This window comes from Arachis hypogaea, chromosome 12 (assembly GCF_003086295.3).
Source record: "Arachis hypogaea cultivar Tifrunner chromosome 12, arahy.Tifrunner.gnm2.J5K5, whole genome shotgun sequence".
Lineage (NCBI taxonomy): Eukaryota > Viridiplantae > Streptophyta > Magnoliopsida > Fabales > Fabaceae > Arachis > Arachis hypogaea.
This window is the reverse complement of record NC_092047.1, coordinates 64,129,440-64,149,018: the sequence shown is the minus strand read 5'-3', so window position 1 is coordinate 64,149,018 and position 19,579 is coordinate 64,129,440. Positions and strand designations below refer to the sequence as shown.

Below are 19,579 nucleotides of genomic sequence, written 5' to 3'. Positions count from 1 at the left end.
TTGCATAAAAACTAATAAAAACATAGTAAAAACTAACTAAATTATACTAAAAACTACCTAAAAACAATGCCAAAAAGTGTATAAATTATCCGCTCATCAGGGAACAAGAAAATAAATTGGCAAGGAAGTAAATTAATAACTAGAAAAACTCTTGGCAAGGTACGAGAACCGGAAATCCCATCCTAGTTATCCTTATCAGGTGTGATGAGAATTGTTATTGCTCCCACTTAGTTAACCCTTACTAAATAAAGGAAAGTCAAGTGGACTAATCAATTTGATTCCTCAAGTCCTAGTCAACTCCTATGGAAAGACTAGCTTTAGAGGGATCCAAATCAATCAGCAATTTCCAATTTTCAATCGACAGCTGAGTTTGACAACTCAAGTGTCACCAATCACTAAAATAGCACTCTTTTGTCAACTCGTTGGGAGACGACCTGGGATTCATACTCCTAGTATTTTATTCTGAAATTTGTGACAACTCTTTCTAAATTGATAAGCAGATTTTTGCTGGTTAAGAACTGTACTTGCAACGCTGTTCTTACTATAATTTCTTAATTGGTTGATTTCCGCTCGCATCACGCACGTCAGGACAATCAACCCAAACCAAAACCAGAGGCAGACATGGAAAAGCTCCAGATAGGGCAAACTAAAGAGAAATTCACATTCATTAATAAGAATTTGTCCTTCAACCTAAATAGCAAACTCATGAAACTCTTCCAACAAAACAAGACCTATTCGCATTTACTCCGGCTGACATGCCAGCAATAGACCCGATCCGATCTCCCACCCATTAGTCGTGGACCCCAAAGCAAATTTAGTAGCACGAAGGAGAATAAAAATGTCCGCTGACCGAGCAATCAAGGTCCGGAAGCAAGTCAAAAGCCTGCTCAAAACAGTCTTTTTCCGAGAATTCTCCTACACAACCTGGCTGGCCAACATTGTGTTGGTCAAAAAGGCAAATGGGAAATAGCGAATGTGCATCAATTAAATGGACTTAAACAAAGGATGTCTTTCCCCTGCCAAACATTGACGGACTGGTAGACATCGCTTCGGGACACCAGTTCCTCACCTTTATAGATTCCTACTTTGGATACAACCAGATACCCATACACTGACAAGACGAGGAGAAAACTGTTCGTAACTCCCAAAGGCACGTACTACTACAAAGTCATGCCCTTCGTGCTAAAAAATGCCAAGGTCACCTACCAAAGGCTTGTCACCAAGATTTTTAAGGACCGCTCAGGGACCAAGCTGGAGCTCTATATTGTTGACATGCTAGCCAAGACACAAACATATGAGGAGCTTATTGACGACCTTAAGCTCATACTAGACACCCTAAGGAAGCACTGAATGCGTCTCAATCTGATGAAGTGCCCCTTCGGGATGGAGGCCAGAATATTCTTGGGCTTCATGATCACGCAACGAGAGGAGGAAGCAAACCCGAAAAAGTACAAGGCCATCTGACGTGGCGGAAATTTGCAAGTTAAGAAATTAATATAAGAGATACGTTGCAAGTACAGTTCTTAACCAACCGAAGATCTGTTTATCAATTTAGAAGGGTTGTCACAAAATTAGAATTAAAATACTGGGAGTATGAATCCCAGGTCGTCTCCCAACGAGTTGCAGAGAGATGTGCTATTTTATTAATCAGATGTTTTCTAAAAATGGTTGAGTTGAAAAACAAGAAATTAAATTAGAGAATTTATGTAATTTAAATAAAAACCTTGACCGGGAGTAGATTACTTGGAAGCCCTATTCTTGTTAGAGTACTCTCAAGATTAATTGATGATTGAAGGTTATTCTGCTTAGTTATCCCTTACAAGGTAGAGGAAAGTCAAGCAAGTTGGAAAGCCATTTCTCTTCACAAGTTCCAAGCCTCTCCCTTGGAAGGGATTAGTGTCAGTGACTAGAGGGCAATCCAACAGTAAACCCAATTACAATTTTTCTCTTGAGCGTTCCAACTCAAGGTTCTCCTTTCAATCAACTCCCAATCAAGTTATGGAACTACTCGCTCATTATGAATGTAAACTTCACAACATAAGAAAGGGAAATAAAGAAAGACGTGATAAATAATAATCAAAAGATCAATTAAAAATAAAAATAGTTCTTGTATTAATAAATTCTAAAAATAATCCAATAGTAATTCTGAATAAATTGAGGACATGGAAGAATAAGAGACAAGTAAGGAAAACAAACTAGAATAATGAAGTCTTGGCGGAGGTAATAACTCTTCTCAATATCCCAATCCAAGAAGCAATAAAAACGAATTCCTAAGAACTATGAATGTGTAGAGAGAAAACCTAGAGGAGGAGTAAAATCAGATCTCCAAACTAAAATTATGCGGAATGAATGTTGTTGTTAGTCTCTGCATGTTTCCTGGCTCTAATCTGCTTTTCTGGGCCAAAAATTGGGTCAAAATAGGGCCCAAAATTGCCCCCAGCAAATTCTGCAGATTCTCCAGATCGCGCACGTCATGCGATCGCGTCATCCAGGCGTTCGCGTCATCCAGCGTTTTGCCTTGCCACGCGTGCGCGTCATCCACGCCTTCGTGTCACTTGTGCAGTTTCCAATCCGCACGGTCGCGTGAGCCATGCGTCCGCATCACTGCAATTTCCTCTATGTCGCGCGATCGCGTGAGCCATGTGTCCGTGTCACTTCTCGCTGGTCATCTCCTCAATTTCTTGTGTTCCTTCCATTTTTGCAAGCTTCCTTTCTAATCTCCAAGTCATTTATGCCCTATAAAGCCTGAAACACTTAACACACAGATCACGGCATCGAATGGAATAAAGGAGAATTAAAATACAAAATTAAAAGTCTCTAGGAAGCAAGTTTTCAACCATGAGGTATTTTTAGGAAGGAATTATAAATGCATGCTAATCATATGAATAAGTGGGTAAAGATTTGATAAAACCGCACAATTAAGCACAATATAAACCATAAAATAGTGGTTTATCACCATCCTTGAGATAAGTAGGCCTACAAACCTCAAAGATGTCCAAAGGTTGACTGGGCGACTTGCCACCTCTCATGCTTCCTCAGAGCCTCGGCCCAAAAAAGCCATCCCCTTTTTCAAGCTCATGAAAAAGGGTATAAACTTTAAATGAAAACCCAAATGCGAAGGATCCTTCTAACACTTCAAAAAAGTACTGGCATATCCCCCATACTCCCAAAACCTAGAATAGGAGAGACAATGTACCTCTACTTATCCGTAATTGAGGAAGCACTAGCAGCCGCGCTCATCTGGGGAGATGAACAAAAGACACAAACTCCTGTGTACTTCATAAGCAAAGTTCTCTAAAACGCCAAGACGCGCTACTCCAAACTTGAAAAGCTCGCCAACGCGCTACTCACGGCAACCTGATGCCTTCAGCAGTACTTCCAAAGCCACCCACATCACGGTACAAATGGACCAAGCAGTAAGGCAAGTGCTACAGAAGCCAGACTTGACAAGACGGATGCTCTCCTGGTCAGTCGAGCTATCACAATACAAAGTCAGATTCGAACCTAGGAACACGATCAATGCTTAGGTCATGGCAGATTTCATATCTAAAATGACCCCTGAAAGTGAACTCGCAGTATCATGGAAACTCCATGTGGACAGCTTGTCAAATACCAGTTCAGGGGGAGCGGGAATAATACTAGAAAGCGAGAATGGAATTGTGGTGCGCAGAATCCTACACTTCCGTACAACTGAACCAGCAAGTGCACTGCGTCGTCCAAGTAATATCTGAGTGAGTTAGGGTCGATCCCACGAGGATTGTGATTTGAAGCAAGCTATGGTTATCTTGCAGATCTTAGTCAGGCGGATGGAAAAATTGTTGGATTTGGTTAAAAGCATAAAATTGGAATAAGATGGAATTACTAGGTTTGATTATAATCAATGATAAAAAGATGGTTAAGGCTTGGAGATGCTTTGTTCTTCTGGATTAATTCCGGTCTTACTGTCTTCTTCAACTTTGAATGATTTCTTCTATGGCGGGCTGTATGTGATTGTCGCCGGTTAAGAGGTCGCCAATGCTCCTCTAGATCTGAACCCCAGGGTTAGTGTGATTCCATTCTGATTGAGAGTAAAGCTCCTGTAGTCCATTCTCCTTAATGATCCTACTCAAAACGCCATAGACAAGGTCGGATCGTCCGGATCAGAGAATCTTGTGCCTTTCGATTCTAGCCTCTACCACAGAGGCCCTAATCTCCCCATACCTCAGCTGAACTGGTGTCTCGAGATGTCCCCAACAAAGTCGCGGATTAGCCGTCTAAGAGATGTATAATCAAGCTGGTGGTTCGATGCTTTCCAGTTATGTATTCACATGAACCCAAGAAGAACACGGGTGGTTGTCAGGAACGTGGTCTTAGAATGAAGAACGAAGATGATTGTCACGGGTCATCCCATTCATCAAGTTGAAGAATGAAGATACATCTTAAAATTGAATCAAACACGGATTGAAGAGAACCAGTAATACTTTTATTAATCCATAAAACTCAGCAGGGCTCCTCCCCTCAACCTAGGAGGTTTAGAGACTCATACTGATAGAAAAATACAATGTGTAAAACGAAATATGGCTGATCTCCCTTGAAGATCGTGTAAAAGTTCTTTAAATACTAAGCTAATGACTAAGGATTACATAAGAAAGGGTGAAACAGTCTTTTAGTGCTAAACTCCACTTCTGAGGCCCACTTGGTGAGTGTTTGGGCTGAGTTTTGATGAGATCCACGTGCTAGGAGGCCTCTAGGGCGTTGAACGCTGGCTAGGGGGTCCTTATGGGCGTTTGAACGCTGGTCTCTTCTCCTTGGGCGTTGGATGCCAGAATATGGCAGGAGGCTGGCGTTAAACGCCAGTTTTGGACCTTCAATTCTAAAGCAAAGTATAGACTATTATATATTGCTGGAAAGCTCTAGATGTTAGCTTTCCACATCCATTGAGAATGCTCTATTTGGACTTCTGTAGCTCCAGAAAAGATCTTTCGAATGCAAGGAGGTCAGATCCAGACAGCATCTGCAGTGCTTTCTCTGTCTCTGAATCAGACTTTTGCTCCAACTCCTCAATTTCAGCCAGAAAATACCTGAAATTGCATAAAAATACACAAACATGAAGTAGAATCCAAAAATGTGAATTTTGCAGTAAAACCTATAAAAACTTGATAAAACTTAAACACAACATGCTAAAAACTATATGAAAATAATACCAAAAATCATATAAAATATCTGCTCATTACAATACCAAACTTAAATTATTGCTTGTTCCCAAGCAACTAAAAACAAAGTAGGATAAAAAGAAGAGTAAGATACAATAAATCTTAGAGTTTCCAATGAAGCTCAGTTTCAATTAGATGAGCAGGACTTACTAGCTTTTTGTTTCTGAATAGTTTTGGCATCTCACTATCCATTGAAACTCAGAAGTGTTAGTCTCTTTAGGAACTTAGAATCCAGATGATATTATTAACTCTCCTAGTTCAGTTTTTTTTTATTCTTGAACACAACTTTCAGAGTCTTGGCCGTGACCCTAAGCACTTTGTTTTCCAGTATTACCACCGGATACATAAATGTCATAGACACTTTAACTGGGTGAACCCTTTCGGATTGTGATTCAGCTTTGCTAGAATTCCCAGATAGAGGTGTCCAGAGTTCTTAAGCACACTCCTAGGATCTTTGGATCCTTTTACCCTTGCCTTTGGGTTTAAATGGTTATTGGCTTTTTGCTATTACCTTTTAGTTTAAAGAACTATTGACTTTTTCTACTTTTTATTTTTCATTTTTTTTGCCATATTTTTTTTTCGCATGCATGTATATATTATTTTTTTTCTTTTGCAACATACTTTTTCTTTTTCTTTTTGCTGCTTTTTCTTGCTTCAAGAATCAATTTATTTAGATTTTTCAGATCACCAATAATACTTTTCCTTTTTCGTCATTCTTTCAAGAACCAACATTCTTAATTTCAACTTCAAATATGCACTATTTATTCATACATTCAGAAAATAAAAGCAATGCCACCACATCAAGATAATTGAACTATTCTTATTATATAACTTGAAATTCATGTATCTCTCAATTCTTTTCGATTAAAATTTTCTTTTAAACAAGGTGAGGGATATATGGAACATTTTATAGCCTTAAGACATAGATGATCATGCAACAAGAAGAAGAGAACAAACAATAAAACATAATAGAAAACAGAAAAAAGTAACATGAGAAAAGGGAATTAAGAGAATGAATCCACCTTAGTGATGGTGGTTATTACTCCTCCTTGAGGATCCAATGTAGTACTTGATCTCTTCAATGTTTCTCCTTTGTCTTTGTTGTTCTTCCTCATAGCGCTTTGATCTTCTCTATTTCATAGAGGATGGCGGAGTGCTCTTGATGTTCCAACCTCAGTTGCTCCACGTTTGAGCTCCACTCTCCCAGAGAGGTATTCAGTTGATCTCAAAAAAATTTTGGGGAGAACAATACATCTCTTGAGACATCTCAGGGATTTCTATTGAGACGGCTCCACATGCTCTTGCTGTGGTCCATGTGCCGACTCTCTAACATGCTCCATCCTTCTTTTAGTGATGGGTTTGTCCTCTTCTATGACAATTCCAGCTGAATTGTATAGGTGACAAATGAGGTGAGGGAAGTGAAAGCAAGTGCCTTTCCCTTCCTCTTCCTTGTGGTTTCATAAGTCTTTGGTGCCATACTTAGCAGTGATAGAAGTCAAAAACAAGCTTTTGCAACACCAAACTTGATATCATGATTCATGAAAAAAATAGATGTTATTCATGAAGAAAATAGATGTTAATCATTGAAATATTATATTTATATTTACATTACATTTATTTTTGCATTAGGATTTAAATTTCCTAAATATATGTATTAAATGATGAATTTTTCGAATATTAAAATATATAATATCTCTATAGTTTTATTTAAATTTGATATTAATTATTAAAATTTTTTATTAAATAATTTTTTATATTTAAAAATTAATTCATTTTAGTTCCAAATAATGTGCCGGTTTAAATCTAGTTACCACTTATTCTTGTTACTTGTACTACTGCTTTTACTATATTTTAGTTTCAGTAAATCTTATGTAAGCTAATAAACTTGTATCATTTTCTATTAGTGGAAGTTGTAAACTGATTTCTCCATTTTCAATAGCATTACCAAAAACAACCACACGTATTTACATGCAATTCTCAACAATCATAATCATTATCCGTGTCCTCATCGGAATCAACTTCATTGGCATAATATATATTGTCATCAGCACCACTGTCATCATCATGACTATCATCAAAACTTTCAGGTTCAGCAGTTTTTGTTCCACAATTGATATCAAGAACATGATGGGAGGTCCAATCTGGAGGGAAGGTCTTTTCAAGGGCCTCTGTTAATTCCCCTCCTGTCCTCTCAATCTTTCGTAAACATCTCGACCAGTGGACTGCAGTTCCCATATCTACGGTTATCTCCGACTCTATCATCTCTCTACATATAGACAAGAGTCCCTTGTAAATGTATTCTTGAGCAAAGGTGGCTCTCGATAGCAGTGATGTCATAAGACAATGGTACACTGCTTTGTCTGGCTTCAATCCGGCCATCTTCATCTCTTCAAAGCATCTCAAAGCCTTTTCGGGGAAAGAGGCACGTGCCCATCCATGTATTAGGGTAGTGTAGGTTTTGAGATTTGGTTTTATGCCAGATGTTTCCATTTCTTGAACAACCTGTGTGGCTTTCTGGAGGGAAAATAAAAATATGATTAGATGATATTAATCAAGTAGTCCTTAGACAAGAATCTTAATCCCATTCCTATCTGTTAGATTGTGACAAAGATGCAAGACATGATACAATTATGCCCTTACTTTCACCTCACTCAAGGCAAAGATTAAGAAGGCCAGGGGCAACTTAGACTCCCACGCAGTGGGATCTAGGAAGGATACATGTACAGCAGCCTCACCTCAGACCACTCGTCACTTTTCAGAACATTTTCTCTTTGCTAAAGCACTCAACTTTCGTTTTTTTTTTTTTTTTTCAATAATCGAAAAGTATATCCTCGGAAAACCTCATACCTGCACATCACCAGCTTTACAGCAAGCATTTATAAAAGATGTGTAAGTATGGATGTCAGGTTGCACTCCTTCATCTCTCATTTGTTGTATCAGGTCTGCTGCCTCCCAAACATCGCCTCTCCGAGCCCATCTAAAACAGTAAACTAGGTTACTAACGTAAAAAGCAGGTCCGCCAAATGACAATATTATTGGTAAGTCCAATAGTAAGCAAATGGAAAGTTTATTGAGAAAAATATAGCTTGATTACGAAAATATATAACAAGCATTGGATAAAAGTTAACACTTGTGCTAGAAGAAAATTATTCATACCCATCAATTAGTATGTTATAGACAAAAGTATTTCTAGGAATCTTCTTTGCACTCATTTCTTTTGTGACTGCTAGGGCACTCTGCATTCGGCCTGACTTACAACATGCCTTCAACAATGCCTCATAAGTATATACATCAATCTCCAAGCCCTCATTCTTCAATTTTGTGAAGTACTGAAAGGCCTTTTCAGTATCACCCAGTGAAGCATAACCATGCATAAGAGTTGTATAGGTATGCTCATTTGGGTTAACGCCTGCCAAATTCATTTCATCCAATATCCCTATAGCCTTTTCCATCTACAAGATACACGACATAAATTGCAGAAAGTGTTGGATATAGATGCTAAATGAGACCTGTAACAAATTATAACATATCTAAATGGAGACAGTTTTCTTCTATGATGAAATACTATGGTTCCAACTCTTAAAATGCATGCATATCAGTCAAATAAGAAAGAGGAAATGTAATAGACTGAAAAGGAAAAATAAAAATGAAGGGAAAAGAAAAAAAAATGAAAAATTAGTTCATAGAGTGAAAAATGTTCAACTGGCACCAACTGTTCCTCAACTAAAGTAAACTAGGCAATAATTAATCGACATAGATAGTAAATAAAAATAATTGCCAGCAACTTTTCATTAATGTTAGAAATGAGTATGTGTCAATGCACAAGTGGCTGTGTCAACAGACGAATTTCGGCTGACTCTGTCAGAGTAGAAAAGGATTTTTCTGTTTGCTGTTTTTTAGGCTTTTTTCAGTACAATGGCAAATATACATGCCTATTTGTTATCGTACTATAACATATGCTTTTAGATCATAATTTTACAAAAAAACACACACCAGGTGTTATTCATTTTTTGTTTCTTGACACTCAAAACAATCAACAAATAAAAGAACCTAGGGAAAAGTAGTAAGAACCAAGTCATGTCATTTGTGTTTTATCAACAATTGTTTGCCAACCATCTTACCTGACGCTTCTCAACAAGGCCAAGAATAAGAGCATTATAAGTGTGTACAGTGGGGATGCAGCCACTCCTCCTCATCATATCGAAAATCTCCAGGGCTCTCCTCATCTCCCCGGCTCTTGCAAAGCCATGTATAATGGGTAAAAATGTGCGGGTTGTTGGTCTATGCCTCTCCCTTTGCATTTGCTTAATGATAGTAATGGCACGATCCATATTACCCATCCCACAAAAGGCTTTTACAATGTTGTTATACAAAACAACATCAGGTTTCAAACCATCTTTAGTAAGGTCTTCGAAAACAGCAAATGCATTAGCCCAATCTTTTAACTTCAAGAATCCATTGATCAGCATAGAGTACGTCTTCATGTTATGTTTTATGCCAGCCATTTTCATCATTTTGCTAATCTCCAATGCTTTAGAAACTTTTCCTATCTGAAAAAGAAAAAAAAAGGATGAAGAGATTTTATGTGAGACAGAAAGCCAAATTACATCACTTGGATATAAATTTGTTGGCCGAAAACAGCCCAATTAACTCAACCTATATAGTACACACAGTTACGCCTAGATATACAGCACTACTATGGAGTCACAAAGTCTATTATTAAACAGCAACAAAAAATATTAAAAAAGAAAAAGACGAAAGAAAAACAAAAGGATGAAAAAAGAGCTGCATGTCATGTGGCACAAACATAAGGCCTGGCACCATTACACTGAAGGAAGAACTCTTGTGAATCACATGATTTGTTCATGCAATCTCTCACATAACAGATTGAAACACAAGTTACATTTTTCTTTTCATGTCTTTTGTTATTATTATTATTATTATTATTATTATTATTATTATTATTATTATTATTATTATGACAAAGGAGGAATTTCATTAAGAGGAGGAATAAGATGTTAGGGACTTGGGTATTATGGGATGCTTGATGTTGTATTTAAGGAAAGTGGTTATCTATAGAGCATAGCTTTCCATTCTCTCAACATGTCGGAGAAGAAAAGTTACCAGTAAAAATCATGAGCCTTACACCAAATACATACTAAGCATCTAATTCTACCCCATAAAATATGCTTGTCAGAATATCTATCACTCTAGGTGTGTGCATCACGCTCTAACAGAATACTCCAAATAGTGGTGCAAACTGCACAGTACCACAATTTTTGCCTCTTTTCTACTACCAAGCCCAACAAACCTAGTCAACACAAGTTACATTTAACACCTTCAATTAACATTCCGTCTTTTATTGGTACTACCCACATGATAAGAAGTTCCAATAAACTGTTTGCAAGAAAGCTACCTTTGCAAGAAAACCAAGCAGTAGTATTTGTAAGCAAGATTTATAACAGAAGATTATGTTGTAATCCATGAAATATGTCTTACCTTGGTGTAAAGATTTATGAGACAGCCAAAGGTGATAACTGAGGGAGAGAAACCACATTCCTTCATCAAAAAAAAAAGGAAGTTACAGTCTCATTCAATATTTCATGTCGAATTCGCATAAAAAAGCTAAAATTACGATATTGATAGGGATATCTCAGAATTAGAAATGTCCCAGACTTAGGATACTGTTGAGTCTCTCAAATACTCAACAACAGGAGGGTTTTGGGGTTATTGCCTCTCAAAGTGCCATATCCGTTGTACTGCTTGCAATTCCAGGGGTTGATTCCAGAAATTCTCTTCAGTATTTGTTCTTCCTAGTTCTATTATTATCCATGGATGATCAAGTTATGAACAGTGTACAGATCTTCCATCATAATGGGACATCAAATAATATGAGGATGGGAAATTTCATGAGATTGTCCAAATATAGTTCTAAAGGAATTATAGGAAGAGATGTTGTAAGATAAATTTAATAAGAGTTTCAACTAGAAAGAGAAAAAAAAGGGAAAAAAAAGTTACGGAAACTTCATGCCCTTGAGGATAATTATGAGTAAATACCCATAGTCGTCCCTGAGATTTGCACAAATACTCAATATAATCCTCAAGATTTTGATTTCCCCATTGTAGTCCTCTAGATAGAGCTCCGAGTACTCATAGTGGTCCCTAAGCATATTTCTGCTGATGAGTCATCACCGGAACGCTTACGTGGCGTCGTTTTGCCAGACTGGAGCTGAGCTGGCTCATTTTTAATTTATACCCACATTGGTCCCTCGCAGTTGGTGTTATTGTACAAAGCCCCGCTCCTGCACGCTTCGCTCTCCCTCTTCCTCGCGTTCTTCATCGCATTCTTCAGGCTCCCAATTCTCTTCCTTTACGCTCTCCAAACCTACATCCACCCCGATGCCCAACCCTCCACCTCCAACGGCCTTCTTGCTGCCATTCGCCACCCTAGCGCCCCCAAAGGCCCTGCTCCCGACCTCAGAAAGCGCCCCAAGAATAAGGACAAGCTTGATTTCGACTAGAAGAATGCCCAGATCTTCAGGCTCAGGCTCAACCATGCTCACCTGTGCATAATCACTACTTGTGCCTTGTGGATTATGGTACATTGGTAGTGGTGTATTGTGTGTGTGATATGGGAGGAACTTTGTTCTTCTGGTGTTTTGCTTCTGATGCTTTTGCTTTGTGTATTGTCACTTCGTCAGCATGGAAGAGGCAAAGAAGAACATGTATGCCTTTAGCACCACCACCTACACAGGATTCCAGTGCACTGTTAACGAAGCAACATCTGAGAAATTCAAGGGTAATGTTTTACAATTCGTGCAGTTGTCTTTGTGGCCTTGTGTCGTTACTTGGTAAAACGTTTTTGGATCTTCTTGGTCTAATTTATGATTGTTCCTCTTGTAGGGTTGCCTGGTGTTCTTTGGGTGCTGCCAGACTCGTATATAGATGTTAAAAACAAAGACTATGGAGGTTAAATTTGTTCATGGAAGAGGCACACAAGCTATTCGACGAAATGCCCGAACAAACTGTTGTTTCATGGATGACTTTGATATCTGCTTAGAAGCTCTCGATTTGTTTGACTCCATGAAAGTTATGGGTCCAAAACCAAACTATATAACAATGCTTGGGGTTCTATTTGCATGTAGTCATGCAGGGCTGGTAAATGAAGGCTGAAACTACTTTCGGTCTATGAAGAATCTTTATGAGATAGATCTTGAAACAGAGCACTATAGTTGCATGCTTGATCTACTTGGAAGAGCTGGGAAGCTTGATGACATGGTTAAGCTAATTCAGGAGATGAATTGTGAGCCAGATGTTGTAGCATGGAGGACTCTGCTTTATGCTTGCAGAGCCCACTGGAATGTGGATTTAACCACATATACTGCTAAAGAGCTTCTAAAGTTAGATAGAAATTTTGCGGCTTGTTTTAATTCGTAACTCCTGCATCCATACAAAGTAGATGGCACTATGAATTCCCTCAACCAGTTTTTAGTTCCCACAAAGACCAAAGAAAGGGTGCATGGTTGTTGCTATCTCTTAAAAAGCCTAAGATGTTGTATAGGCTTGTATATGCAATTATGCATGCTATGTTTGAGCTGTGACTTTTTAATGGCATTCTAGAAGCCTATTATTTCCTATGGTATTGTTGAATTGATGATTTCCATGGTAATAATTGAGAGTAGCTTGAATTATCTTAGGCAAGTGGGTGGGATAGTGTGGCAGGTTGCGGGCACAGGTTGTGGTCCTGATTTTCTTAGAAAGAACTTAAAGAGTTATTATTATTTTACCTTTAGCTTGGCTTCCCTATCTCAATGGTGATTGTCTCGAGATAATTATTTCTGTAGTACCTCTTCATGTATGTTCTTTCTGCTTTTGTAGAATTTTCACCCTGCAACTTGATGTATCAATTTTTGTTTCACTTGTTTCAGGAAACCATTGATTAGGTTGGGTACCAATATGCCTGCAAGAGCAGAGCGCATGGCCCGGCGGAGTGATTTCGATTAATACACAACCGTCGGAATCCGCCATTTGACCCCTTATCGCAATGGAGAGACTAGCGATGTTGTTCTATATTTTGGGATTATTGACATCTTGCAAGAATATGATATCAGCAAGAAGCTGGAGCATGCGATGAAGAGATCGATGACCAAGAAGAAGAGATGAAGTTTACGAAAATTTGGGAATTTAGGGTTAGATATAAAGGGAGGGACCAACATGGGTACAAATTGGAAATTAGCTAGCTCAGATTGCCATTGAACCCCTCCAGCGTGGTAAACAGAGGCCACGTCAGCGCTCCGGTGATGATTCATCACCAGAAATATGCCCAGGGACCACTTTGAGTGCTCGGAGTTCTATCTGAAGGACTAAAATGGGGAAATCGGGATTTTGAGGATTACATTGAGTATTTGCGCGAATCTCAGGGACGACTATGGGTATTTACTCGGATAATTATACCAATCATATCATTTGGATATGATATTCATGAGTGGCACATTGTCTTTTCAAGAAGTATCAATGTTGAAGGCACATAGCATAGGTGAAGTACCAAGTCTCACATCCTATCATCATAAAGATACCAATGGCCAATAATAAGCTATACCTTTAGTCTGTCAAACACGACCAAGCATTTTTTTCATTGCCAACCATTGTATACCCATCCATCATGGTATGATATATGTCGATGCGAGCATCAATGCCCTGTTCTTCCATTTCCCTCACGAAGTCTTCAGCTCGATCCATATTGCCACTTTGACTGAAGAAATTAAATAAAAATGACCATCATTAGCCATAAAGTATATTAGTAAACTTTCAAACATGAAATCTATGCAACAATAATTACCAAGACCGAAACATAGCAATAACTGCACAATAGATTAATTCATCAGTTTATAACTGGTATGGTTAACCATATACTGATTTAGTTAACCACTTGACTTAAATGTTTCAATCTTGCCAAAATTAAAATTAAATTAAAATTTTATTTTGTATTTAAGAGGTGCAAACTTTATATATATGGGGATCCATTGACAACAGGTACAAGTCACATTACACTTACACCATTGAATAACTTCTTATAAATTTTGAATTTCGTCAATCCAACCATTGAGTTAAAACATTTCAACATATAGATCAAATGTATAATTCATAACATTTGGAAGTGAATTGCTATTTCATTATACCACTATTTTGAAATACAATACTTTAAAAAATGTAAGTGAATGTCAAGTATTAGATTACATACCTATTACTGCCCAAATTTTACAAAATTTTCTATTCATGATTATTAGGATAATATAAAGTAATTCAATGGTTAGATTGACGAAATCTACTTATGATGTATAATTCTCTATGCTGATGTAGCACTCTACATGTGAGAATGTTATACAGCCATGCATATAAGAGTCAGCCCATAAAATTAATCAAAATGCTCACCAGTGTGCATAAATTATGTTCCCATAAATGATGGCATTTAAAGATGAAAGCCTCTCTTTGGCCTCCTTAAACCAGTGATCTGCAGCACTTCCAAAACAACATCAAATAGTATTATTTGTACAAAACAAAATCAATTGCTCTTTATTCACTCAGGTAAGAAAAGCCTGTAAAATTTTCCCAGACCCAAATGAAACTAAACTATACCACTACCTCAAAGAAAGAGACAAAAAAAAATAAGCCAAAAAACAGAAAAGCTATTTAAATATGAATCATAAAGAACAAATAATCAAGCTCACCTAAGTTAAACCAGTTATATAAATGTAGAAACATACCAAAACCATCCAATGCAATATACTACGTAGGGTTGGCAAGTGGGAATACCAGCTCCAATAACTGATGGAAAATGGGTGTTTTTGTCCATATAGCTAGTGAACTACGACTTGCTTCAACAGAAAAACAACTACTTTCGCTTCATATTATATTTGACATTAAAAATTATGTTAATACGTGATGTAGCATTGGTAAATTCTAATGTGGCTATGAAACTTTGGCAACACTTAAAAAGTGTAGCTAAAATAATGTCACACTTTTTTACTAGGGCAAAACTTATTAATTTGATCTCACTTTTCAATTTTCATTTATGTTTTCAAATTAAAAAGTATTGGCGAAATAGTAATAAAGTGTGACCTTAATTTTAGCTACACTTGCCAGACCAAGTTATTAAATTAGACTTCAAAACAATACAACCTTGGCATGTGAGGTGTCCATGCATCAAGATAAAAGATTTGTGAATAAGGGACAAGGTGAGTGTTAGAGGGGAAAAGAAAACATGTTATTTCACCCGAAACATAAACTTTAAGAAAGCTGTCCTTAGGCAAATAAATAAATAACAACCATCAACAAAGGAGTTACTTTTTGATAAAAGATAGAGTAACAAGGAAGCGTTATCTGGTTTACTTACTCAGCATTGCCTACTTTAGCAAATCCCCCCACAATTATACTGTATGTCACTAAGCTCATTTCAATGCCCTCTTCCTTCATCTTTCTTACACAAAGTAAAGCCTCTTCCATGTCTCTTCCAACTGCATATGCATGAATAAGACTGCAAAGATTTAACACATTGTAAGTCAGAAGGAAAATAATCAGAGTGAATTTTCATTTGTAACATAGAAGGAATTTTATTTAAAGGAAACAGGGATTTCGCAAGGGCAAAGATATCCACCTAAAACCAACCAAATTGACAAAACATGGAAATGAATTATACTACACACAAAAAAAGTGGGATGAGAAAAGAAAAAATCTTGCACGAATAACAACTAAATGCCCTAAAAGGACCCATATGGTGAATACCGAAGAGAGTATAATCACGTTGTAAAACAGCATCATATCTGCATAGGGGGAACAGAGAAAAAGGAAAAGAAGAAAGGGGGGGGGGATCCCAGCAGATTTGAAAAGCTTTGCAGCTAATATAACAGACTCTCGACAGTAAAACTGGTAATATTTCTGAAACGTTTAACTCTTCCTAGAATCAGCATGCTCATTCCCAAAAAGATAACACGTCAATAAACAAAATTTTGCATCAACTTAAAGTTCAAAAACAAAAATAGAAGTAGATGAATAAAATTACAAGAGCCCTAGTACACTAGATCTTATATAAAAGAATTTACCTACTATATACATGAGAAGATGGTTCAATTCCTCTGGCTCGCATACTCTCAAATGTTTGACGTGCATGATGCATGTCCCCTCGCCTCGCATAAAATTTAACCATCAAGCCATATTCTTTTCTAGCTGGCTGAAATAATTAAGGGCAATAAAATGAAACCAAGAACAATTGCTCTTCACGTAAAAAAGATATTTAACAGATAAAAATGATACTCGTAGATACACATTAAATATTTTTAATTGCAACTATCTATATATATGACAAACAACATAATACTATCTTGATCTTTTTATTTCCTAGAGATGGTATTAGCAAATAGAAATATAGAATGGGGAGAGGGTGAGAAAGTCTAATTTATTCAAATATATCATCAGATAATGCTAATAAAATATCCAAACCAAGAAATTTAACACATAGAAGTCTTTTACTTATAAAAGCCCATGCTTGACCAACCACATTAGTCAGCATTAGATGCTGAGATAAACTACATGTCTACATGCATCATCATTAGTCATATTTAAGGGAGAATAAGCAAATACATACATTACTAAAACAGAGGAATGAACAGCAGTGCACCAAATATAGATAAAAGGAAACTTCACCTGTTAGAAGAAGTTAAAATCTCCTACTTTTAATTCAAGGCAGAAAATGATTCTTTTATAAATAACAATGAACAAAGAATAGAAGTCGAATACAGATTAATATAAATCCAATACCAGAATACCAACTTTGATTCAAAACATATCTTATTCTCTTACATACAAATTTATTCATATTAGAAGAACTGTACTAAGATAGTGAATGGAAGAATACAATGATTAGAACAAAAAGTTCTCTTTACAAGAACAAGAATTAACAAAAAAGGGGAAAAATCAATAAAGCAAGGCCTTCTACTCCTTAACATATTTGAGAGAAAAACACTCTTAAAAGAAGCATAACCTTTACACCAAAGGAGGCCAAACACCTAATTTTATCCAAGAGACAAATGGGCTAGACGATAAAAAGACCCAAAAAGACAATCAATTCCAAGGACTCTCTGTTGCTTAGATTTCAAATACTGTTTTGAAAAAAAAAGAGAGAGAAAGTGGAAATCTCAATTAATATGTGGAATGGAATATCAAACACTAAAAAATTTGGACTGGATAAATGTGTAAAGAGAAAATATTTCTCGAATTCAAACTACCAAGACCCTGTATATCCCATCATTATGTCTAGTTTGGCATAGTTTCCAATGCCTTCTTGCTTTATTTCCTGTCTTCTTCTCTTTTATAAAGAAGAATATAACTGAAGGAGTATAAGATCAAAAATCAGTCAAAAGAAGAGCTATTAACTATAAAGCATCAGTATCCAATCTCTTCACATGTTTGACAAGGAACATCCTCTAAAAAATCATGAGCTTCACACCAAATAGATCCAAACGTCTAAGCCTATCCTATATAACTTGTTTGTTAGAAAATCTGCCACTGAGTGTGTGCAAATTGCACTCCAGCCAATTTCCATGACTTTTCAAACCCCAAACACATTGAAGGTTGCGAATTAACACTTTCCATCATACAAACAGCAAGTAACTCTTCCTACCCAAAAAAAAAAAAAAAAAAAAAAAAAAAAAAGAAAGAGAGAGAGAGACTCAATTGCGCTGGTAGCAATTCAACTCAACTATCAACAGAAAAGTAAAAGAAGGATCAATCAGAGAGGAAATGGTCATGTGAAGAATTTGAGACCTAATTTATACCTCCAAGACTGCAGGAGTAACTAATCAATGACAAACTTTAGGAGATTCCACATGAAATTATCCATTTCGATCAAACAGAAGCAAATGGACAGCACTATGCATAACAAAATGTTCTACCTTCTTGATTCTCTCGAAAGCCCGAACAACCGCCTGCCAATTCTCCGGCTCGGTCTCCAGAACCTTCCTGAACTCCTTCCTCGAGCCGTCCCTGTCTTCGTGCCACTCGGACCGATAATCCTTATCATCACTCCCTTCCAACCATCTCGCCCTCTCTCGAGTCTTGTCCCTCATCCTCCTCCCATCATCCAATTTCACCGTCAAGACCCTCCCGTGGAACTCCACACCATCGAATTCCACTGCTTTCATCGCCGAATTCTCAGCCTTCTCTACCACGCCCTCATAATTCACAAACGCAAATCCCGCATTCCGCTCCGTGTCGTTGTGACCTTGATCAATATCACGCTCTTTATCGCCCCGAATTGCCGAAAAAACTCCGCAATTTCTTGTTTCTTGACCCAACCGGGCAAGTTCCGATGAAAATTTTCCCCGGCTCCCGAAACGGAGTCCCCGCCGTGGCAGGCGAGTCATGACTTTCTCTGCAATCCTCCTCCATTTCCGAGTCCTCGACTTGTTCTTCATCGTCGGGCGGCGGAGGAGGGGCGGAGGAGGAGGTGGAGGAGGAGAGAGTTTGCTTGTTAGCCAGAGCTTGTCTGTAAGGGAACGGGAGGGGGTACTGAAGGGGTTCTTGTTCTTGAGAGGGTTTGAATTTGATGGGATTTATGGTTTGAGGAAGGTTTGGATGTTTTAAGGGGTTTGGAAGGGCGGCGGAAGTTGCCGGAGATTGAAGTAGCAGAATTGTTTGAGTCCGGCGGGGGTTTGACGGAGAAGGATATAGCGGAGGAAGGGTGGTAGTTGCCGGCGAGAAGGGTGGAGGAGGAGAAGGGAGGAGGAACGAAGTGTGAGGTGGAGAGTGAGAAAGCTTCCATTATCGTATATGGCATTGAGATCGATCTCTCTGCTAACCCCGTGAAGTATCTTCAGTTTAACTGCGGAAAATATGTTGTGATTAAAGAGATATTTTTTTCTTTTTCTTAACTTGCAAATATAAATAATTTAATTGAAAACGGTAATAGTAGAGAAACGAACCAAAAGAAAAAACGGTCAGTATTTGTCTTCACTTTACCTAAACAGTGTAATTAAGTTATTTTTTATAAAATAATTTAAATAATAAATTATTATATTAAAAATAATTTATAAATAAATTATTTATATTTGAATTTTTAGCTTTAAAAATATTTATTTTATAGAAATATGATAAAAATAATAGTATTATAAGAGAAGTAATTTTTTTAACTTTTCTATAAATTTCAAAATAGTTTTTAGAAAGCTGCAATCTGGTTTTAAAAATTGTACTAGACATTAATATTACTATTTTCTATAAGTTAAAAACTCAAAAAAATTGTCGCAACAACTAATAAAATTATAAATGATTTTAACTAATTTTCTTTAGTTATTAAACATTTATTTTATATAATATATATAACCACTAGAAAAGGC

The 19,579-nt window shown here is 37.2% G+C and overlaps 1 pseudogene; it reads right to left on the bottom strand.

Annotated features, from left to right (window-relative positions):
- Positions 1 to 7,096: 7,096 nt before the first annotated feature.
- On the bottom strand, positions 7,097 to 19,007 carry LOC112727458 (uncharacterized; annotated as a pseudogene).
- Positions 19,008 to 19,579: the final 572 nt, after the last annotated feature.